Genomic DNA, 25,597 nt, shown 5'->3' on the forward strand with positions numbered 1-25,597 from the left:
ACTTTATTACCGGATCCTTCAATAACAAAAGCTGCTGTGCCGCCGCCTTCTTAGACGTGAGTAAAGCATTTGATCGGGTCTGGCATCAAGGCCTAATTTGGAAACTGCGTTCATTCCGTTACCCGACGTGGATCACCGGCATAATAGCGAATTACCTACAAGGAAGATCCTTCAACGTCACCTGGGATGGCGCATCCTCAACCGACCGACTCATCCTTGCAGGCGTCCCACAAGGATCAGTCCTTGGACCCCAACTATACTCCATATACACAGCTGACTTCCCACAGGATTTCGGCTGGAATACCACAGCTAGCCTGTTTGCAGACGACGCGGCACTCCTCTGCCGATCAACGCGGCCTAAATTCGCGGCAATGTACCTACAATCTGCCCTCAACCGAACTTCCAACTGGTACGCCAAATGGAGAATTGATTTAAACCCTACCAAAACAACGGCGGTCATGTTTGAACGCAGGAAGAGGAAGGCTCACCAACCTGCGGCAGCAACATCCCTAAGAGGCCAAACAATAGAGTGGAGCTCCTCCGCCACTTACCTCGGTATCAAGCTGGATAAAAAGCTACAATTCAAGGAACACCTCCTGGGACTTCGTCAAAAACTCAGCAGAAACGCCGCAAACCTCAGACCATTACTGAACTCCAACGCCATTCCTCAGCACCTAAAACTGAGAATCTTCAAAGCTATTCTGATGCCCATAGTAACATATGCCTCCCCAATTTGGTCTGGACTGGCATTGAAAGGTCCAAAAACTACACTAGACAAGACCATCAGGAACATCCTGCGCCTAATAACAAGAATGCCGAGATGGACTGGCAACGAGGCGCTCTACCTCGCAACGGGGGAAACAACTGTGGATCAACGCATGCAGGAGGAGGCGAAGCGTTTCTTCGAGAAGACGCGAACATCACAAATATATTACATCGCATCCATGGCGGTAGCAAATCTCAACTCTTGGGACTGCTACCGTCGACCAGTGTCGTCTACAGGAGACACTGAACACCTACCCCAAACCAGGAATTAAATATTCCCAGTCCTGGAAGACAGGACAGTAAACTTGCACCATCTTCAAAGTGCCCGGATGGGCGGAATGAAGAATCAACAAATGAATCAGCTCGTCTTACTACATGCGTATGCATATGTATGTATGTATGGATGAAGGAAGCTTCCAAGGCTGGAGGGACCCAGCAATGCGATCGCCCTCCGCCGCACGCAGTCTGTTTACCGCCCGCATCCGATGCAACTCCCTCTGGGAAAATAGACCGCCCCCTCCGGTCGTCGCCAACGCTCGCTGCGGGGCCCCTCGCTTCGCTGCGCGCAGTCGTTTCGCGTCCTTGCCTCCGAGCGGACGTCTGTGTCTCTCTCTCTCTCCGCCTGCGCGCACTCTATCTCGCCTTGCAGCGGCGGCTGCTTCCTAAGGCGTGGCCCTCCTTGCTCTTCTTCTTCTTCTTGTGCGAGAATTCGCGTGGGTGGCGCCTTGTTGACGTGGTTGCCAAGGCGACGCCGCCCTCCCCCGTGTCCCAGGGTGCACCGCGGCCGAGCCGACCCCCCTCCCCCTCTCTCCACTGCCTTCGTAGAATTTCGAGTGCACATCGACTCGCGCTGCGGCCATCCATGGTTGCGATCGCATTTTGAGGATGTGAGAATTGTGGACGGTGAGCCGTATTCGCTCCGTGGCCCTCTCCGAAGCCGCCCCTTCCCGCACGCACTGTGTTTCGATCGCCACAGGTTGCCCCGCAACGCCCTCCCCTCCCTGCAGTGTCTGGCCGCCCTTCGCCTGTCAACTGCCTGCCGACTCAAGTGAAGGCGGCCACTCAAGTGGGCATCGCTTCCCTCAGACCTTCTCCCCCCCTCACCATCATTAACGTATTATACTAAAAGCATTTTACTACCTAAGTTATAACTACGATATATCCTAATACTTCGCATGAGCGTGTGCCAAACCCCGTCGCTTCTCATCGGCTTTGCTATTTATTTCACAGTGTTGCATCCTTAAAGTGTGGTTGCTCCGTCACTGCGCTAGCACACGATCTAGGCAATGCCTGAGAGTTGCAAAGCAACCGCAGTTCGTTTTATCGCCGCCTTGCCTGTCGGCGGCGCCTGAGCAACTCTTCTTTTAAGACGCATCTGACACTTTTGTTTACGGTGCTCACGTGGATTCGCGAGTCTCACCTTTGGATGGTTACCGCTGTGGGGCGAGTGTTTGTGCTGTTGACGAGTGTGGATGTGATGTGTTTCTGCGGTCGGCAAGTGTTTATGGGTTCGGCATCATTTGGATCTACACCATGGTGTCTGCAATTGCATGCTTGTGTGTTAAGTGCGGAATATCGGATCTAAGCAGTCGAGTTTGTTTGCGCTTGTTTCGCTGGGAAGTGTCCTACGACTTGACCATCAGGGAGAAGTGTTATGCTGCGTCGATATTCGCTGATTGAAGTGATGATGTCTCCAGGACCGAGGATTACTCTTCTCGAGGCTGTGTCTGCATCTCGGGTGCTCTTCTGAAGATGTCTCCTTGCTCGCTCTCCATCACATTCGCGTTCCCCTGCCCACCAATTTCAGAGGTAACGAGGTCTTAATCGCGGTCGCCTGACCCTTGTAGCATTCCATGCTTACAGATACCCTCCTCTTATTTCAATATGCCATTATATTTTTCAAAAGATGTTGCTTTCTAGAAATTAAGGTGTGCCTTCATGTCCCTTGTGATCTCTTCCTGTTTCTTGTTACCTTACTCAACATTCTGTGCAAGTAAGCAAGTCATGCTTTCAACATTAGCCATGCATTCATTCCTTACCTATTTCATATATTTCATGTTGCCAATATTCTAATTATATTGAAATTTAATGGATTTTTTTGGGCCAATTCCAAATCGCTAACTGCGCAAATGTTCAATTTTAATTTGAATCCTAGTTACGTTAAAATATGGCTTTCGGAAATGTTTATAGGTACATTGGGAACCTCATCTCGCTCCTCATCCGGCGACTGTCTGCATTCGTCGACCTTTCTGTTTCATTCTTCTGCGGTCTTTTCTTTAACTCGAAGCTCCCGTTCTGGTAGCTTCGAACTGCTCAAGCATGTAATATGGAGTGGCACCTTCTGTTGGTTGAAAGTCTATCACTGGCAATTTCTCACCGCCAGTGTGATTCATTCCAATTGGTTCGCAGAATGATCTAGGACTAGTTGATTCTCTATCCAATTGCTGAAAGTTTAGATGAAAGGGTATCTCAATGAAATTTAGTGAGCATACAGCCCACTGAAGTGGCCGACCAATGGAGTTGCCGTTTTTTCTACCAAAGGGCATAGCCGAATAAGAGGGTGAAAAGCCCCCCTCCAGGATTTTTTCTGTACTTAAGGCATGGGATCAATTAGGACTACCCTTCCCACACTCCCAGCCTGCTAGAGGCCCACCTGGGCCAGCTAGCTCGAAAACACGATTTAGTTTCTGTTTAGATATGTTTTCTGAAATATATTTAGATCTGTTTTTTAGATATCTCGGACCACAAAGCATATTTTTAAATGCAGATTTCGGCAAATTGAAACCTTTTTTAATAGATCAGATGTCCATTTGTTTTCAGTAATTTTCAGCGGAACAAGACAGCGATAAATGGCGCCGATTTGAAAATTTCTAACGCGTGTTTTCACAGAATATTTTGGAAAGGGCTACGACGTCGTTTCGTTAAATACCTTAAGGCCGCTATACACGGCGAATGATCATGCGCATGATCACGCGATCATTCACAGGATCATGCGAGCAACATAGAGCATGTTCTAATTTTCACTGAATGATCATGCGCATGACGGTTCATTCGCGAATTGTTCCGTCATAGACGGTGAATGATCATGCGCATGATCATGCTGAATGATCATGTGAATGAAATCATTCGCCGCGTATTGCGGCCTTATTCCCTCGGGCGCCAGGTCCCCGCGACCACCAGAACTTAAGATACAGGTCGCCTCCGACCATCATCGACCCAGATAGATTGCAGTCACGACGATGGACAGGTTTCGTGAAAGGCAATTTGGAACAATTATCAAAACCCCTTCGTCCATTCAATAGTTTTCACTCTATTTATTAGAAAAACAAATGAGGTAAATTTGGCATAGCAAAATATCACTCTTTACAAAATTTAGTCAGGATTCAAATCCTCTCTAACAATTGAAACAAATTATTAAAAATGAAACAAAAAATAGATAGGTAATCATTCCCTCTCGATAAATGAAAAATTTTGGTACGTCCGAAATAATAAGAGAATATGAACTGCCTTACAAGTGTTGGACTCAACAGATTAATCTGGGCACTCCCTGACTCACTCACACGCTCCTGCCCGTTTAACACTACCTTGACAAATTTCGGAAAAACTTTAATCAGCTGAACCCCAAAAAAGGAAAAAAATAAACTAATTAAATAAACTGAAACATCTTTAGTTACATACGGGGAAAACACCCTCAGCAACCTCCCCGAGCCGGTAAGCACATCACACAACAAGCCACATACATTAAAAAGAAACAGGGAAACAGGAATACAAAATCCAGAGACAATGTTGGTGAGCATCTGAGTAATGCCTCAGTGCCAGAGAGTTTTAAAGAGATGACTTAAATGTTTTAATGTTCCCGTGGAAGTCCAAAATGTGAGAGAGAGCGAACAACGCCGCCCGTCCTGCCGTCAACGCGGTCCTGGGCAGGTTACCAAAGCGCACGCGCTTTACTACTGCTCTACTACGATAGCCCGTTTCCTATGCACTGCGCCTCAGCTTTCACTCGGCGGGCCCTGCCAACGCCACTTAAAGTAAAGGCGGCCCTGCCGAAGTAGTGGCCGGCAGGAGAATTAGTGGGAGACTCAAACTGGCCGGATCCAAGTCTTAATCATAGCCAGGCAGCATATCCGCGCAAAAGATGTAGTAGCTCGCTCTCTCTCCCTATCTGTCTCTCTTTCTCTCTAAGGGTAAGAGAGAAAGGAGGAAGGCACGTGACTTATTTCTCCCAATTATACCCTCGAAAAGTCAGCACAAAAAATATTGATCATAGTTTCCTCCGTCACAATAAAAAAATACTTTCATAAATAGAATAAAGGCAGGTATACTTAAATACCGACGGTACAGTTATAGAATATAGGCAGTAATTTTTAGATACAGAACAAAATTTAAACAAATACAGTTTACCACAACTATTGATAAAAAAATAGCTTAGTTGGTCTGGGATTCTGGACTTGGTTTTTGTGCCAACGCAATTTGCACCGTTACAGGGCCACAAAGAAAAAATGTTTTCTGGTGGCGTTTTTAAATACCTTTCGGCTTGTGAATTAGAAAAAATTAGGTGGTGGAACATTGCGAAAAAATTAGTATATGCGACTTTGGCCGTTTTTCTTTTTTCTATGTCTTCGCCCTAAATAACACCCGTTACATGCCATCTGGATCTGCTCGTCCTGACAGTCAATTGCAATGACCTTAGGTCCCACCTGCCTCGGATATTCCTTTTCCAGAAAGTAAGTTGGCTTATGCTGTGCATCCATCTCATCATAGCCACTTATTTTGTTACTTTCAGTCTCCACCCGTGATGAAATAATGGAGTTTGCAGTGCCCCCTGATAAGGCGGAGTCCCCTTTTCTTTTAAGTCTTTCACAGAATTGGACTGCTCGTCGCATAATAGTCTCGGCAGTCCATACCACCATGTCCGGTATAGTCCACAAATTTCCACAGGGAAGAATGACGCCTCGGTAGCTTAACTGGCTAAAGCACTCGGCCGGAAATCGAGGGATCCGGGTTCGAATCCCGGTCAAGGCGAATGATTTGTTCTCTGTGGATTTTTCGCACAGTTTACACCGTCATTATCAAGACTAACTGAGCAATAGCGTACAACGTCCAGCACACGGTCTTAGAATATGAGAAGGTCTGGACACTCTCCGTCCAAGCATGGTCATTTAATGAAGCCGTTTCCCGTTGAGGCCGGTAGGGGCGCCACCTATCCTGAAGGGCAAGTTTCCTACGTATCTGTATACGATACTTCAGTAATTATGAACTAATTTATGGCAAAAATGAATATAAACACATCGACAGTGGTTACTAGTTAACAAGTTCATATGCACTTAACATCTTATAGCGAAAAATACCTAGAAATCGTTCTCATACGTGAGTATTAATCAAATGGAAGGCATTGGATTTCAGATTCGTCTGCTTCCATACCTTTGTAAAATCAGTTACAGCCATAACGAAAGATTGTCAGCAGTTAAAACCTTATGTAGTGAGGAAAGGTATTTTTAAGGAAATAATTATTTATAGCTATCTTGTGGTAAACGTTAATATAAGTTGTCATAGAAGCTACGTACGCCCCATTGCCTCTGAGCTCATCGGCATGTTTCCACGGCCTTATAAGAATATAGATGTTATTCCTTGCTTTCAAACACTATTAACAAATATAATATCAGAAACGCAAACGGCTTCTTACCAAGGCCGAAGTGAAATACTTCTTATGAAGTACGTATGTTAATGTTTTTAATCTCCTGAGTCTCGATCAAGTGATAATAATAATGGCAGGGCACAGCAAACCTAAAAAAATGATTCTATCCTAGGGACGTTTTGCGGGTATAGAATAGGCATATTTAATCGTTGAACAGGGTGAATAATTTCCGGAAGTACCATTATTACCGTTAAAGGCTATTTTATAACGATGCTTGCCTACTCACCAAAGGAATAATTTGAGATTTAAGGAAGTAAAATACCATATGAAAGATAAGAACGAAAGAGATTTTGCAAATAATTTCCGAATAAACTTCCACAAAAACAGTGCAATCGATATAATCCGAGGGATTTGCGGATGTCTGATCACTTTCAGGTGCTGGCAAATCTGAAATATTATCCCTCACCCAAAAATAAGATGAGTAGTACGACAGAAACCACAGGCTCATACTGCTAATACGCGATAAATGTACTACTTTTCATGAGAGTTGCACGCACCATCGATAACAGCTGCATTAAAAGAAATCATCGAAAGAGGTATTAAGAATGAAAACGATTCGCATTTTTCCAACTTATATAATGTACACACACATCAAATCTACATTTCCAGAATGATTACACAATGCTATTGAAACTGAGATTATTTATACAATCAATGCAAGGTACAATAAATTTATACAATCATGAAAAATAAATTTCAAGTACTCAAAACTTAACATTTCTATTAATTCTTTCCATTACTAATTTCTACTTCTACTTACTAATCATTCTAAGAGATTCAATGTAGGAGAGAATGATGAATAGTTGATGAAAGCCGTCGCACATCTTCCATTTTCTCAATGTTACTTCATTCCTCCACTGTGAATGACATTGACCACTGGAACAGTAGAACCTGTAATTTAAAATATGTATAAATTTTGGAGCTTTAGCACACCAAAAAAAGGAATCGTACAGCTATTTCATCGCTTCTCAGGGTCCTTGGGGACTCTAAAAAGCGAAATCCCCGAAGTCTTGTGGCCATAACCAGTGGTGCAACGCGGTACCACACACGTCCACGGCATTTTCCTTTTTTCAGTAAATCCGCGATATATATCCACGAAATATTAATGTAGAACAATAAGGAAATAATGCAGAATACTAACATTCGAAAATAAATGAAAACTAAATCTTAATTAATTACAAAAATGACTATTTCCACTCACCTGTAGTATGCGCTCAACAATACGGAAATTAACTTACCCGCTAATTCTTGCCCTCCAGAATACGTGGCGCCGCCCCGGCAAACGTGCGGCAGGTTGAGGAAACGACTTCAATAAAAGACCATGGGTTCCCAATGGAGTGGGATAGGAAGTGTCATGGGGCTGGTCGTTGGCTGGTCCAGCCTTATTTATTCAACAATAGTGTGAGGGAAGGAAGAGGGGGGGACTAAATGAGGAGGAGCATTGTTGGTTGGGCATTGTTGGTTGGATTGGAGGGTCAAAACACAAAGTATAAAAGCTTGGGGGGGTGGGGGGGCAGGCAGATAGAAAGTCAGGTGGTAACGAGGTTAATGGGGTGGGGAGGAGGAAGGATTGTCAAGGAAGAAGTCAGATTTTAAAACAGTAGATAAAAAATTAGAACATTTGAATACAGTCATATCATTAAAAATTTCGATGTTAAATTTAGCATCGAAAGTCTAAAGAACCGTTGAAATCCAGGGAGGGCAAGGTGGGGAGGATAGAGAATATTCCTCCGGAGTTGGGAACTATCTTTTCAGAGGGTGATCACTCATCTGAATATAAGGCATCTTAGCAAGAAGCTCCCGGTAAAATTTTTCTGGTAAATTTTGCTTTTACTCCTTCCATCAAGAAAATTATCTATTTTTATGGGTAAATAGTATATAGTATAGTATATAGTATAATAGTAATCGTAGTAAAAACCCTAGGATGGGCAGTGTCACAGAACACACAAGATAAAGATTAAAAACTCACATTAATAACTGAATTTTCGGTGGCATTACCACCTTCCTCGGAGTTAGGTAAAAGACTGTAGGTAAAGGGTGAAGGATAGCTGAGGGAAGGGGAAATAGAGGGGAGGTAGGGTCCAAAGAGGGGGGGAAAAGAGTGAGCTGAGGCAAATAAGGGATTATCGGTGGATGTTTAAGCGGGGAGGAAGAAATGCTTTGAATAGCCATATGTAACTTAATTCAATGGAATACAGTAGAATGAAATTATGAAAATTAATACCGTGGACGAAAATCGATCTTGGGACTTAGGCATTTTGGTAATTGAACACCGTAACTGTTGGACCACTGTATCACATGTTTTTTTAACTGTTCTGAAGGGAATCCATATCACTTGGAATGTTTTAATGCGTTTTTTTGTTAAAACTATTGGCTATATAATCGAGTCTAATGTAATTGAGCTAACTTTGACCAATAAACGATTACATTCGCCGCGTAACTAATACGTGCCTACATGGAACTCGAGAGTAGGAATGGGGGGGAGGGCGCTTCCAGGCTGCGCGGTGGCAATTTCTGTCTTAAACATGGTAACCACGTGACATATGGGGAATGGTGCGGAATAGTGCGGGGGATTTGAATCTACCTTAGCGCGGGTGGCTTGAAACTGCCGAATTACAATGAGGAATAATGAAATAAAGTCGGGCTCAATTGCTGCGAAAAAGTCGAAAATAATTCAGTTCTGTATTTTTAATACCGGTCAATACATTACAACAGAAAAAAAAGAAAACTGTGAAAAATGACATGAAATGAATAGCAAAATAGTAAAAAAAAAATAGATTAGATCTTGATGTAACAGTAAACATTATTAAATCAGAAACCCATGGCAGTGTGACATCAAGCACACTTGATATCATACCAAGTGAATATTGTATATAGGAATTGCATATCATCCACGGTGAATTGGATGCAAAAAAACATTTCAAATAACATGATATTAAAAGCAGGCCTTTTAAAATAATATGGAATTGTTAACTCTAAAGGTCGAGGCTAAAACATTATATAGGGACAAAGTAAATCACAGTATCCACTATTCATACAAAACAGAAAATGAATTGATTATTCCTTGATGAACTCAAGAATAGCACATGGGTAACGAATCAAGGCTACATGAAAACACCAGGAATATACAGAAGGTTTGGAGAATAGATTTAAGGAATAATTGAACAGGTCATTGTTACAAAATTAGAGACTCCTGGTTGCATCTATCAATATGAAACATTTAAACGAAGGATTTGAGAGATTGGAAATTAATACACGCATCTTTGCCACAAACAAAATAATATGTATGAAAACAACAGGTATTTTCATGTGTCATGGTACAATTAGTGAGGGTCAATGTTGGCTTTCATTGGCCATAGATTGACAATGAAAGCCCATGATTGCCCAACAATATTGGCTACCCCACAAAACCCCACGAAACTCAATATAGTCTGCATTGGTTTCATTGATTACCACATAATTATAAGAATCTGGATATATCGGTTACCCCATGAAACTCAATATCGATTATCGTATAATAATTATAATGTTTAATCATAGACTTCGCTAATATTTTAAGCCTCGCTCATACCTTAGTGATAGTTTTCCCACTAACATATTTTAATCATACTTGTTGGTCTATATTTGTTACCTAGAGGAAAATATTTGGCAGTTTTATCCATAACATGCCTTTCCAACCTTTGCCAGAAAGCCATTGATACTCATGGATTGATATTTATTAGGTACAAGTACTCTCTGAGTCAAGTGAGGACTTTTTTATGTTAGTGTGAGTTTTTATCATTTTCAATGGTTGCTTTCCTCTGCAACCAACCTAATCAAGAAAGCAGCAGTAAAAATCTTGGGTAACCGCAGATTCTTCTCGTATATTAAGGGTATTTAAGTTCCTAAGGTCAAGATATAGAGATACAAATGATATAAGAAAAGAACAACGGTGTTCAGATTGTAAAAATAGCTACACCAAATTAATAATTGATGCTAAAAGAAATTTTAATGCAAGCCACATCTATTCTTAAAAAATAATCCAAATCAGCATGGGACATTATCAAGAACTACTCTGGTGAATCACAGAGAAAAATATCTTATTGCCTTTCTTGAAAAGGAACTGGTGTGTGAAAAAGTGATGTTGCCAACCATTTCAATCACAATTTTCTTAGCTTCCTTGGAAAGACATATCATCCAAACCAAGCTTATTTTCCCCTGGGTAATGAATATATACACCAACAAGGATACTCTCTGTTTTGCAGCTACTTATCGCACCATTCTACTTCCTTCCTCCAATCAGAATCATTTAATTCCTAAACCCCTTAATGCCCTGAATACCATCATCTGTCGGCACAGAACCAGACTTAGAGCATATGCAACCCAATGGCATCCGTGCTGTCTTTTATGCCCTTGTTATTTGATGAGTGAAGTCACAACAACCCGACATAATAAGTCACAAAAACCTGATAAACTAAGCATCCAGATACAGTGCATTGGCACACGCCAAGTTACTGGTTTTGACACAGAGGTAGCTATGATGATACTTCATACCACACATTCATTTAAGTACATGATGTCCAGGTTATCATGGCACTTGCTGAATAATGGTGGGGAAAAAACGTAACAATATAACTTCCCCACAGATATAATCGGAGATGGACTTATAATAGTCATTTTAGAATCCCAATTAAAACGTTGTGAAAAAATATTAAACGTTGTGAATTGGAGATAACACTGCCAGTATTCAATCATGAAAGATAATTAGCAAACAACTGTTACGATACTAAAATACTCTTTGACAGACATTGGGCTTTATTTGGAAACTAAAGTAACGATTTTGATGAAAGAAAGAAATGGTCGTGATTGTCAGCACTCTCACATTCGCGTAAGTAATGAAAACTTTTGACAACTCTCAAGTGCCCAAAATGAGTAAAAGACCCATGTCCCTATTGACACACTGGTAGCTTAATATGCAATACTAAATAACCTATCAAATTAAGTTACAATACTGATTTCAATGTATACATGTATGGAATATGGATAGTAAGTGAAATCAAAAAATTTCGACGAAATCCAGACTCGACCATCTAAAAACAATAAATACCTTTGGGAAAACTTTTACCATCAAACGTTATATTTCCATCACCTTTAGGCGTCGAGATTTTTCTGGATTCCGACAACATACTTTGAGTTCAACTACATTAAAACTCATACCTGTGACACCTGGCTAACGATTTTTTTACAGGTTGTTTACTCCGTTATTTCTTACGGCAAAGATGCTTGAGTGAATAAAAATTGTAGTCACAGCGATAGGTTTCCGCTAATGAGCACCGAAATTCTCCATGTCAAAGGATTCCTCTGTAAAATGTGTCAAATATATTTTGGTGCTTTTGCTGGGAATGAACTATTCCCTCCTTACATTCCTCGCCAACAATTTCCTTCTTCTTCATTAGCAGGAAACCTAGAGAGACAATTTTTATAGTTCACACGAGTAAAACGTAAGAAATGGTAGTAATAAAAGCCCATAGTTTAATGTAAAGTAATCATAAAATGTTAAAATATCCCCATTTCAAGGTCCGTTGAACATTCCAAACACACTACACAAATTCAACTGCAAAAGCAATAACGTTGAAGCTAGAAGGATAGGGAATTCATATGAACACTAATAAGACAACACGAAGAATCAATCTAAAAATAATTTCGAATGGAAAGGCATTCCACTTCCTTTCGCTTAGGATTGTTTGCAGCTCCATGCACAGCAAAGCATTACCATGCCGACGCTATGCTATTTTGGAAATTATGGTGAAAAAAGACTCTAAACTCCACTGATATCTTCAGTATTACAAAGGAAAAACATCGAGAAAGGAAATTATTATCGTTAAATCACTGTAAGATCACGGTTTTACGCGTTTCACTTAAAAAACTACTCACCTTATCGGAAATTCCTATTTTAACCTATATCAAGGTTTCTGCTTCCTTCCAAACGTCACGTGACACAAAGAAACCAATCCTGACTTCATGCGCAGTAACTAAAGCGCACTCTCCCCCATCCTTACTCTGTTGCCCCGTTCACATTACCATTATTCTCAACCAGCGTAAGATGACGTCAGAACTAGCGTGCGTTCACACTCAACCATGGTTAGACACTGGCGACATCTGATGAGTGGTAAAGTAAGTGCAAGTGAAAAATGAATCTACGAGAGCGAATAACCTGTTGGAAGGAAAAAGAGAATGTGCAGGGAAAAGTTCTTGTGTTAATTGCAATGATTTTCAACGTATGTGCATATTATGAGCTGCTTATGAATTAAAAATTGCATTCCAGCGTCGATAATCATTGTTCCTTGCTACGTAGGAGGTAATTTAAATGTGTTCGTCCAACTAATCATTTCATCGATAGTGTGGCTTGCATTCTTCTATTGCTCTATTTAATACGATTAAAGCGAATATTAATAATAATTAGGTTGATATCAACAACATTTATAGTACTACTTGCCCTTGATTCGAATGTGTTGACAAATCATTGATGTAGGTGAAGAAAATCGAGGACCTAATCTTGAGACTTGAGCCTCAATTGAGACACACTTGTGATTTGGGATGGAGATACACTTTTCGCTGCATTACATTCTTAGCAATTATTGTTTTCTGAGTTTGACAAAGGATATGATCCAAACTGATGCTATACCGTAAATTAAAACTCTTTTACCTCTTCAAATGTGGACGAATAACTTGCAGAAATGTGACGATTGTTGAAATTTAATTTATGAAATAAGAGAGAGAACGTGGTATTTTTTGCGATATGTGGTATCACCCGACGTTTCTAAATTTATTTTCTATCGTTACATCTGACTAGCCGTTAGCCTGATACTTTATATTGATATGGGAAGAACTTTTGTTCAAGGATGAGCATAAGTGATCTTTTTCAAAATGGGACAAAGAACTCTTACCAAAACATTAAAATCATTGTGACCTTCGCATTTTTATTATGGTAGTTTCGCACATTTTACTTAATTCTAGCAATATATTTATATAGATTATTCAATCTGTCCGTTACAATACAATACGAGCTAATAGCTAATTCACTACGAACTATATAGTATATCGCATAACTTAAATCAGGTTTAAAATCTCATAATATTCAACAAATTACGGAATGAATCAATAACACTTTCCTTAGAATTAATTCTGACGAATATAATTCAACAATAACGGCCGTCTCCTCTTCGAATGCTTTATTTTCTGTTGTCTTTCCTCCTATCCCACTTCGTTGCTGCTTCGCCTTCTTCTTTTTCTAACCAGCTTTAAACCAACTTGCGTTCACACACGCATGAACTACCGCCAACCATGGTCGAAAACGGTGGTCAGAATCCCAACCACGGTTAACGGGAACTTGCGTTCACACCTCGTTTTGTAACCATGGTCGGGGCTAACCGGCGTAAAAAGAACGTAATGTGAACGGGGCATGAGATATGGACATGTATCCTAGCGACTGGAACGCCATTGTTTACGACAACCGATGAGAATCAATGGAATCGCGGGAGAGGCGAATCCCTTAAATGCAACATTTATGGTTCAGTCTTCTCTCGTTAGAGGTGCGCAGGAATACTATATTATTTCGATTAGCGTTTCTCCATTCAGTCTAAATAAATAAATAAAGATGAATGTGATGACTGATGAAGGCCACTGTAGTGTTCATCGAGGAGGAGCCATCGAGGCGCCAAATCATCCGCAAACTGAAAGCGAAATCAGCTCCCGGTCCTCACGGAATCACGAAGCGACTGCTGAAAAGGCTACCCAATCCCATAATTCAATTAATTTCAAACCTTTTCGACTCCTATTCCAACCTCCTATTTCCCGACAACCAGGAATATAGCGAAAGTTTATCAGGCTCCCAAAAATCAGCAAACCTCTTGGACAGTCTTCATGTTATCGGCCCATCGGTCTCCTGCGTACTCTGGGAAAACTTTTTGAATAAGAGATCCAGTACCGCCTCAGGCAATTTCTCTTCGACAGGGACATCATCAGAGCCGATTAAGATCGGAGACATCAGCAGTTCGCCAAATAGCTATAAACAATCGGCTGATAAGTGGAAACTATCTATCAACTCAATCAAATGTTCTCGTGTGGTTTTCTCAAGACGACCCAAGGCTGGTGAAGGACCTCTAATCTACTTCGGCAATAAAACAATGCCGAAACTAAAAAAATGACTTAGTGACTGAAGTACCTTAAAGTCCTGGTGGACTAAAAGACTAACTTGGTCAACTCACATTGTGTCTTCCGCTCAAAAGGCAATAGGCATCGCAATGCAATCGCAACCGCATTTCATCCCTAAGTAACTCAAACAAACCTCTCCGCATCCAATCAAGGCAAAACGTCTCCTGTATAAGGTTTCTTGGTCAGTCAATAACTGCTTATATGTAGCACTTCTTTTTTTACTTAAAGGGAGCCAGGTTTTGGTGAGTAATTCGTCGAAAACATCAGCGGTCACTTTATGTAAAAAAGATGTTGTAGATATAAGTAATACTTAACTAACCGAGAAAACTAATAATGGAATACCACACAGTTAAAAATGAGTTAGTGAATTTTTTGTTCTGTATAACTTAGCAATAAAAAACCTTTTCTCACTCCTGCATCTCCAGCTTGGCTACAAGAAGCTCCGAAGTCACACCTGAAAAATACCATATAATTGAAAACTTAATCCTCATACCTCATATTTTTCAATAATATGGTATTTTATCTAATTATTATATGTTATGGTATCGGTTTTCAATAATTGGCGCTGAATCTTAATATTCGCAAAGATCTAAAAATCACACCCATTTTAACATACCTGAAATATGCACCACCCAAGTCTTCTGAATCATTTACTTCCACCAATAATTCTCTTTTGTGTCACCCCTGGACCTCCAAAGATGCACAAACACCTAAAATGCCCTAAAAGTGCCCTGAACCATATCATAAACACAAATTAAAACTTAAATGCCACTCAATCTCATTCAATCATTCATAACAAGTGAATGTATTGAGAATGTAAAACCAATATCTAGCGAAACACCGAGGAGACAGCAGCCATTTTGGCTGCGGCATTATATACGAGAGATTTGGACTCGCACGCATTTCTCATCAGAGCACTGGTATCACCCTCGAAAAAGATCGAACCTCGTGAGGTTTCCTCAATCGAAGTCACGTGACTTCGACCCCTTTTCACTCACGAGGTGTGCTTCGCAGATTTTGACCAAATTTAAGTCCAGGAAATGAAGCTCAGAAAAGTGCAAAACCTTCCAAATTTTTAAACTGAATCGATTTGCATTAAGATTTGGGATTAGGATAATCTTACCTTCTACTTCAAAACCTGTCGTATGCCGATGGGCGCATTTTATTTTTTAGGGGTGAAAAATATGCCAAAAGTTAAAAACTATAGTTTAAAGCTTTATTTGGGTAAAATTTAGTTTGCACTAGTTGAATTATGATTTTTTATTCTTTGGAACAATATTTCAAAATATTTCAGACCTTAAAAATCAACCCTTTTTATGTAAAAAATTATTTACCCTAGAAAATGTATAATTCGTCACAGCGTTCTAATTTAAGAATTATGCTGCTTAAAATATGTACTAATTTCATTTTGCAACTTTTCAACCCTTGAAAACCATCCCACATAACGCTGCATTGCTTATAAACTACTTAAATAGTTATAAACAGGAAAAAAGTAAATTTACACACAAACGTTTATTTTCACAAAAATGTAAGAAATATTTGCATGCATAGACAAAAATGAAACTCATACGAATGCAGATAAAAGTAAATATTCTATTCGTATTCAATCATACAGTCATCGTGGTCGTGGACGTCATCCATGTGTTCTTCATATACTTGATAATCCTCGCCAGAGCACCCAGGACAAATCGAATTGCAATGTTATTCCACTTTTCCTGAGCCACACAACACGACGCACCCTTTCTTGTGACTGTAAAAAATCATTTTAAGGAGTTCTTCGCGTGCAGGCGGTTTGTTAATTTAAAAGGAGGCAATGGGAAATAATTAAATGTATACACATGTACACTCATTACATATAACACAATCTAACGGATACTGCATGGCTTCCAGTATTCCCGCTACACGTGTGCACGCACGTTACATGCCTGCGAAGGCATACATAAACATGTATATACACAACTTATAGGAGAGCGTGTTTATTTTGGAGTTAATTTGAGTATATGCGTCAGTGCCGAACGTGTAGCATTGAAATTATATACCGGCATTGTGGATTGTGATGCTCTGAATTGCGCTTTTCGAAACTTTCGAGAAAAAAAATGGATTGGTTTTTCAAACATATTACCATCATTTTTTATGATAGTAAGTTTATTTAAAAATTATTTGGTGCGTTTTTATGATGTTTATTAAGGCTATTTATTATTATTTATGAGGCTATATAATTTAAGTTCCTTGTAATTACTTAGTTTTGAAAGTGGGTGAGTTTGAAGGACTTAAATAAGATGGTGCTAGCTTGTAAATAGAGACTTTAAACGACCATATCTCAATTATATCAATACATATATCTCAATAATATCAATACATATTTATCGTAAGAAATTTTTCACACAATTGAAAATTTGTGAAATTACAGATGCTACAAATTTTACCGCAACATTTTTTTGTATTTCCAGTATTTTATTGAGTTATTTTGAAAATAATATCATATTTAAAAAATTGTAGAAAATCGGTTTTCACTTTCAGCAACATTTTTTCAAAATTAAGTGTTTAAAATTGATCAAACTTTTATTATTTATTGACAGCACCTCAATAAATACAACTCTTTAAGAAAAACCATTTATTTTAGTTAGTAAGGGTGGTAAGTAGGTTGTGGTTTTGATTTTTTCGTAAAAAAAATTACGGGCCTTATTTTATATAGTGACCTTATTTTTATCATAATTGTCTCAATTCTAATGCGAAAGACTGTTTTTATGTTTATTCAGAAAGGTTTTAAGCAACTTAAAAATGATACCCAAGTTTTCCTCGAAAAATGCATAAAGTTTTCGCTATTGGATCTAAAATTTAGCGTTTCAAAAACAAAAGCTATCCATTAAGAAGCCGTATCTCGGTTCCTATTGGTTATCAAGGGAACATAAGAGAATAATTTTCTTTGTATACTTATAGGCTACAATTTTATAATCTCCAACTTTTTGGTTAATGTATATATTTCAAGTTATTTGCGAAAAACCAATTTAAAACGCTGATTTTTTCGGTGAAAAACTGTAACTTTTAATCGCATGTAACTCGAAAAATATTAATTTTACGAAAAAATTTAAACAACATTTCTTGATTAAAATCCGTTTTTCCATCGATTCCTATGGTAAAAAAAATAATAAAAAATTCCACCCCCGAGATGGGGTGGAAGACACCCCCAGAGTAGCGCCTGTCGAAATGATACAAATTTCGATACTCCGTCTATTCCGTACGTACTGTCAAAATTTCTAGTAAATCGATCCAGTTTGAACAAATTGCAAGTCAAAGTGCTTTATTTCCTGGACTGCTTGGTAAGACGGTAGTTATTGGTAAAAAAAAACATCCGATTTTGCGTTTTCCGTCTCATTCATTAAATAACGCGCCGAAGGCGCTGTCTCGCTGTCCCGGTGAATTCCTTCACCATAACCAGCCAGATTACATTGAATATATTTGGTGCGCAATTGTCTGTGATGTGGGGGTGGTGTTTTGTTTGTGTGAGCTGAAACTTATAACTAATGAGGATTTTTACATATACATATTTTTGATATAATACATAGGTTCATTTTGAACTTAAAAAAAAAATGATAGATTTTCTTGACATTGGTATAACATGGTTTTAACAGCTATATTTAATTTTGATGAGGCATATGGACATTCTTTTGTCTTTATTCATTTCTTTGAATAAAGTATTTATCTCTTTTTTATATATATATATATATATATATATATTGGAAAATATTTATATATATATATATATATATATATATTTATATATATATATATATAAAATATATATATATATATATATATATTTTTTTTTTTAATTCTTTTTTGTATTTTGTTTATTATTTTTTGTTATTATTTTTTTATTTTTATTTATCTTTTTCAATCTTTTGTATTTTTTTCCATGATTTTTTCTTTATATTTTGTTTATATATTTTTTTTTTCTTTTCATCATCATCATTTACTTTGATTTTGAATGCACATAAATAGTTGTATAGGATACCTTCAATATAATATTACAGTGGGAGACTATTCTACAAGAGAGAAAGACTCATAGGCGAGTGATTTGTTGAGGCAGTTTGTATGTGGTGGAGATAGTTGGATCATAATCCCATATGTTTGTGATTGATGTGTTTTTAGTTGCCCCGAGTCTGGACTTAAAGTTAATCGCTAATTTGGTGATGAATGTGTTAATGGCGGGAAGGTTATGTTTGGACCGTACATCGGACATTCTGACCAACCTGGATTGGTGGAGGAGTTGGCGTAGGGTTTTGTTTTGGAAGACTTCCAGCTTGTTTCTTATATTTTTGGATAAAGCAAATATCTCGCAGCCGTACAGAAGGACTGGTCGGATTGTTGAGGTGTACAGTCTCACTCTGTGATTATGAGGGAGAGGTGAGGATTTAGAGCATAGTGAGGCAATTGCCTGCCTAACAGCCAATGCCTTGCCGGTGCAGTACTTTAGGTGGGGTTGGTAGGAAAGTCTTTCGTCTAGCAAGACTCCGAGGAATTTGTGGGTGGGTGCTCTTGGTATTCTGTTCTTGTTTATGTAAGGTGATGTCTGTGGGGGAAATTTACGTCTTTGTGAGAAGTGTATATGAGTGCTTTTTGCGGCGTTTATTTGTATTTTCCAGGTGTGTGTCCATTTGTTTATGAGTTTCAGGTGGGTGTTGAGTTTGTTAATGTTTGTGTCTCCCCGCCGAGACGTCGCTGCTATAGCGGTGTCATCGGCGTACATGTGTAGGGTAGTGTTTGGTGTGTGTGGCATGTCGTTGACGAATAGTGTGAATAAAAGCGGACTTAGAATGGATCCTTGAGGAACGGCAGCTTCCATTGGCCGTAGGGAGGAGTGGGTTTTAGCTTCGGCGACTAGGAACTGCCTTTTTTGTAGATATTTTTTTATGAACAGGATGTCAGGAAGGGGGAATTTAAGTTGTTGTAGTTTGAATAGGAGGCCACTGTGCCAAACCTTGTCGAAGGCGCGCGCAACGTCCAAGAACACCGCGTCTGTTGATAGGCGGCGGTTAAAGCTATGGCTGATTTTTTCTACTAGCCGTAGGATTTGGTGTATGGCAGAAGTGCTTCTCCTGAAGCCGTGTTGTTCGGGTCTGATTATTTTATTGTCTGTGGAAAAGAACTCGAGGCGGCGTAGGACTAGGATTTCTAGGATTTTGGACAGGTTAGAGAGGAGGGAAATCGGACGAGAGTTACCTGGGACTTTTGGGTCTTTCCCGGGTTTGGGAAGTAAAATTACCTTTGCTTTTTTCCAGGAGGATGGGAAGTGTGGAAGGGTTAAGCAAAGGTTAAATAGATTGGATAGAAGAATAGGGAACTTTGGGCATCGACCGGCATATCTGAGTTGGGAGTTGCTAATATTATCTAGGCCGGGAGCTTTTTTTGTTGAAAGAGAGTTTAGAATAGAAAGGATGTCAGAGGGAGTGGAAAGAGTGATTTTAGCGATGGAACAGGAAGGGAGGTTGTCCACATATTTATTGACCGCCTCTTCAACTGGAGAGACAGACTTGTTTAGGGACATTGTGTTTTGTAAGTGGTCTGCCTGAATTTCTACTTTTTTGCTGGGATCAAAAATTAGAGTTTGGTTTAAAGAAATTGGATGAAACATATTTTCCTCAAATTTTTTTAATGATTTAACTGTCTTCCAGATTGATTTAGTATTTATAGGAGCAGGGTTGTCAAAAGTTAGTTGTTTTATGTGATTTTCCCAGTTGCGGCGGCTGATGATGCTTATTTCCTTTTTGATTTCGTTAGAGAGACGGTTGTAGGTGGTTTTGTACTCTGGTGCACGGTGCTTTTGCCATAGCCGACGGGCGATGTTGCGGCGCTTAATAAGTTCGACCAGGAATTGGGGGAATTTGGCGTGGTCCTTTTGTCTAGGAGTGAAGGAGCGAGAGGCCAGTTCTTTGGCTGAGGTTAAGGCGGAGGTGATTTTGTTCACCTGATTTTCTATCATAACAGGTGTTGGGTCTGTGATTGGGTTTATTTTAGAGAGGGACTCGTTGAGATGGACTATGAATTTGTCCCAGTCTGTGACGTTCATTACTGGGGGGGGGTAGTTGGCTGGTTATGCAAGGGAAGGGAGAATTTTAAAGGGAGGTGGTCAGAGGTGACGGAATAGATTACTAATGGTGAGAAAGAAATTGGTAGGTTATGGGCAAGGCCGAAATCAATAACGTCACAGGAATTAGGGGAATAGTGCGTAGGGGAGAGTGGGGCCAGGACTTGGAAGTTTTTATTTTTGATATAAGAATGTAGGGTTTTGCCAAATCTGTTTGTCTTATTGCTGTTCCACATAGGGTGTTTACAGTTCCAGTCTCCGAAGTAGACGCCACTTGGGCCGTAGAATAGGTGATCCAGATCGTCCGATGTGAGTTTTTGATTGGGTTTGCGGTAGACTGTTTAAAGGTTGAGTGGACCGGCTTTAGTGTTTATTGAGATACCAAGAGCTTCAAATTTGGTAGGATCAGGTGAGTTTAACAGGGAGTGTGGGAGGTTTTTCCGGATAAGGATTGCTACTCCGCCGCCACGTGTTAAGCGGTCCAGTCTGTGTGTGTGGTAGTGTGGTGAGTAAAATGCTTTGTTTGGTGTAAGATGCGTTTCTTGTAATAGTATAATGTCAGTGTTGTTGTCTAGGGCGAACTGGAAGAGTTCTTGTTTTTTAGCCAATACGCCGTTGCAGTTCCATGATATGACGTTTAGTGAATTAATGTTCTTTGGGTGTATGTTCATTGTTGGGCTTGGAGGAGTAGCATTTGTTTGAGTAGGAGTCACAATGCCTTTATATCAGATACTCCTGAGTGCCATCGCCCATTTACCTCCGATCCTTGGGCCGTGTAGCGAGGCGTTCTAGCCGGGCAGTGAGCGTGGACGATGGGGCTAAACACCCCGGGGTCTCACTCGCGGGAGACGGATGGTTTGGGCAGGAGTAGTTAGTTGGCTTGATTAAGGTGGAAGTTCCAACGATATCTCCACAGGTCGTCACTTCGTAAACAGACAGAATATGACAGCAATTCCACGTTTATGCAATTTAAATGGAAGGGGTGTTGTAATGATGGAGTTTAGAAATAGTAGCATATCAATATTTTTTTTACTTTTCGGAACCAGATTTGCTGGCAATGTTGCATTCGATATAAGTAGCGTTGATAGTTTCCTTTGCAGAAAAGATCGAAGTGGTTGAGGTTTCTGTTTGAATTTACCTGTCTGAAGCAGATACCATTTCACAGATAATTTTGCTGTTCCTATTTCGTAAGGACCATAAAATTAATTACGTGATCGGAATGAAACGATTTTTTACCTACAGTCTTAGGCCAATGTCCATTCTTCACGCATTTTTCAAGTTCAAAGACTTCAGCTATTGATAAAATTGCTAATCTATATTTATACATGGCTAATCTGTTTGTCTGTCCGCTACACATTGTCATACGGCTGCACGGATTGCAACCGAAGTTATTGTGCAGGTGCATCTCATGCTCCCGGAGCCTATTTAACCGCTTACGATTGCATCCTTAGCGTCGTTTTCTTATTACCGTTCGTTCCCTCATATCATGCAACTTCTGTGGTCTGGACTCCTGCCGTATAGGCACACCTCTTGACACATTCAAAATGACAACACGACTCATTAAATATTAATCCTCTTGGTGCTCTCCATTTAGTTTGGGTATGAGTTCGCAAGGCGTTTTTGATCGACGGATGCAATGACAAGCATAACGATCAATGATGTGGAGCGGGGTTTAAGCTGATCCCGTGCGCGTTATACGCAAATCGTTTTTCCATTGTTTGCTCTTCAGCAGCGTGGCTGAAAATCCTGCCATGTGTCCATGAATTTCAAGTTTCCCACTTGTCTGGGTTCTATCCTGTCCGTGCAACGGCGGGTGTCCTGCTAAATGTTTATTCATATAAAACATCCATCTCGATCACGTAGTTCATGTGGCCGATTCGAAGCGATCACATCTGTCCGCAGGCGATGGTGCTGCCACCATTTGATTCGTGAATGGCGGTTCCCTATTGGCTCGAGCATGCCGTGCGATTTCTGTGTCTGTGCCACGAATGTTACAAATGAGTCTCAAGTTTAAATACCTCTAAATGTGTTGGCATCCTCCGCGCATTTAAATGGGTTTCCAAGAGTCGCCACTCGCGTCTCTGACGGACAAATTGATCCGAGTTTCAATGGGGGAATAAGGAATAAGGCCCCTTTCAGACGTGACGGCTTTTCGCCGGCCGCCGTCCACGGCACGGCACAATGCCTTTAAATAACCATAGTTAGCAATGGGTGTCTTCAGACGAGTCGAATCACGCCGTGGACGACACGACGCCGTGGACGGCCGCCGTGGTATCCACGGCTCCCATTTCAATCCGGCCCGGCGTACGCCGTCCACGGCGTGAAATAAACACTGTGGTGTATTGGACTGTTCAGACGCGTCGACTTATGCCGTCCGCCGCGTAGTTCTATAGAATTCAGAGTAGCGTGATCGGCGAAGAAATGCGGACATGAATAATATTTCATCGTTCCCATATTTTAAATTGTGTTTTTGAACGAGATGGGAGATTTTATAGTGGACGTTGACGCTTTTCTACCAAATCCAAGTCATGCAATTACGTGTGCGATATGTCCAACAGCTATCAAACTATCTAGAGCTAATCATTCATTTAAATGGAGAAATAGAGAAAAAAGGCTAAAATATGTGTATTCTATTAAGTAAATAATAAGACTAACGATGTACGCAAAAATAGTCTATATGACTATGTACATATCAATTGTAAATTACACCGAGTCTAGACATTCCATACGATCGGGGAGCTGCCGCGGCCTGCGCGCGCGGCAAAAACATCGATTTTTATTGTTAGCTGATTCTAATGGTCGTATTTGATTTCTCTTGATGGACACCCTAAAACGTTTGATGTAATTTAATGTAAATATCTTGAGATAGCACGGTGATCCTTTTTTTATAATCCCAAATAAACACAAAATTTCGACGAAAAACAGTCCTACAATTTGTATAGTATCGACGATAAATATCGATAATTATAACGAAGAAATTAGGTTATATGAAATATAAATTGAAGGTGGCACTAAATAAACTATATCTTATGCGTAATTAACTTGCAAAAATTTCACTTTCCAACGTCCGTTGAGCACGGTATTCCCCGTGGACAGCTGAAAGCTCCGAACTGTGCCGCACGTTCGAAAAATCGATCTTAATTTCGGCGTCGCGGGTGGTCGCTTTCTCCTTTTGGTATCACTCTCTATAGGTTTTGTTGCATATGTGGTGTAAATATCTCGAGGTAACTCGGTGATCCTTTTTTTATAATCCTACATGGACATAAAAGTGGAGCCTGAGGAAAAGAGGAGCCTAGTAATTTAAACTTTTTTAAAGGAACTCTACCAAGCATGCATAACCTCAAGGATGCGGAAACAGTTAACTACCAAATCGAGGTATTGAACATTCTGGAGAGGATACAGCAGTTGCGAGCAGTTTCTTCTCCTCTAGCAGGATCAATTCATTCTCCGACATCACTTAATTCTACGCCGTCAAACCAGTCAACTTATTCTGTGAGAGAAGTGGTATAGTGTTTTGGGATTTGGGATGCAGCGAAAGGTTTCAACTTTATCAATATTTTATGTATTTTGTAAAAATTCTTTGTATTTTTTTTCTTCCTGTTTGATTTTTTTAATTATTTGAAAGTACTGGAAAGAATTTCTGATAGATAATGTTTTGAGAAGTAAACAATAAAAAATTCTAAAATCGGACTGAATGAAAAAATCACTATGATGCACTCCCCAGCTCACATGAAAGTGTTAAGATCCAATACATTATCTTTCTTTAGTAATGAAATTTTATGTTTCCTTTGTCTAAAAACAATTGTATGAAAAATAATGCTTAAATAAATAATTTTAAAAAGAAATTAAATAATAATAACCAATCAAATGAGTTACTCATTGGCTAGTTACAGATTTCATATTTGTATCGAGGTTCCCTAAACTAAATTTTATATATAAGCAGCATAGATAAAATTTATATCAGCAGTATAGATAAACAATTAAAATAATAATTTATATTATTGTTTTAAAATTCGCTTCTATTCATGATAACGACTCAAGAACTATTGAATAAATGTCGCTGATGGCCGTGCCGATTGCTTGCCGTACTGTTCTCTGTATTTAAAAGCGCGCCGCGCCGTGAACGGCGACCGGCGGAAAGTCGTCTCGTCTGAAAGCTGCCTGAATTTCACGGCGCGGTGCCGTGGACGGCGGCCGGCGAAAAGCCGTTGCGTCTGAAAGGGGCCTAATAGGTGATATCAACCGAAATTTACACTCATGATGATGCGATTAATCAAATTTATAACTCTCCAATGTTATTCCTCGCAAGTACAAACATTATTCTGAAAAAATATTGGTAAATTCAGATATCATCACCGCGCCGCGGACATTTTTGAAAAGCTATTAAAATGTGACCCAAGTGGCGAGAGCAGAAATTAGCCTCCTCCGATGGGATGGAATTTGGCCTCCTCTACTCTCTCCACTTGGTGTCTGTGCTTTATCGATCGATATCATGCATGAGAATATGGAGGGACGTTTTTTTCTCCCCTTTACCACGTAACGAGAATTCTTCTCCCTAACACTGTTTTTAACATCCCTCGTTGGCCTTAAGCTTAAATCCACTTGGGTATTTTCTTCACTCTGCAAAACTCTCTGCTAAGTGACGCAGAGTGCCCTGGGGGTGGACTGTTTTGGTTGTGCAAGGGGGTTGGTGATTGGGGCGGAATTCCTCTGGTACGGAAAACACGGCAGAGACTAAGTTGCGCTGGCAAATCTTCTCCGATTGACTCTTCGTAGGCATCAGCAGTTTAGGGTCTTAAGTTTGTGGGAAAGAGAGCAGATATTTGCGCTCGTGGTCTTGTGGGCCGGCCTTG

The 25,597-nt window shown here is 40.0% G+C and overlaps 1 protein-coding gene across 3 annotated transcripts in view; it reads left to right on the forward strand.

Moving 5' to 3' along the window:
* LOC124158432 (putative polypeptide N-acetylgalactosaminyltransferase 9) overlaps positions 1-25,597 on the forward strand; it is a 488,889-nt gene that overhangs the window by 190,492 nt on the left and 272,800 nt on the right. For 2 of the 3 annotated variants that reach the window (XM_046533515.1, XM_046533516.1), the window contains exon 1: positions 1,351-2,574. The exons of the other annotated variant lie outside the window; for it this stretch is intronic. The gene's annotated coding sequence lies outside the window, so the exon portion shown is untranslated. Of the gene's footprint in view, positions 1-1,350; positions 2,575-25,597 lie in introns of those variants that run through there. 3 annotated transcript variants of the gene reach the window in all.

Source organism: Ischnura elegans, chromosome 5 (assembly GCF_921293095.1).
Source record: "Ischnura elegans chromosome 5, ioIscEleg1.1, whole genome shotgun sequence".
Lineage (NCBI taxonomy): Eukaryota > Metazoa > Arthropoda > Insecta > Odonata > Coenagrionidae > Ischnura > Ischnura elegans.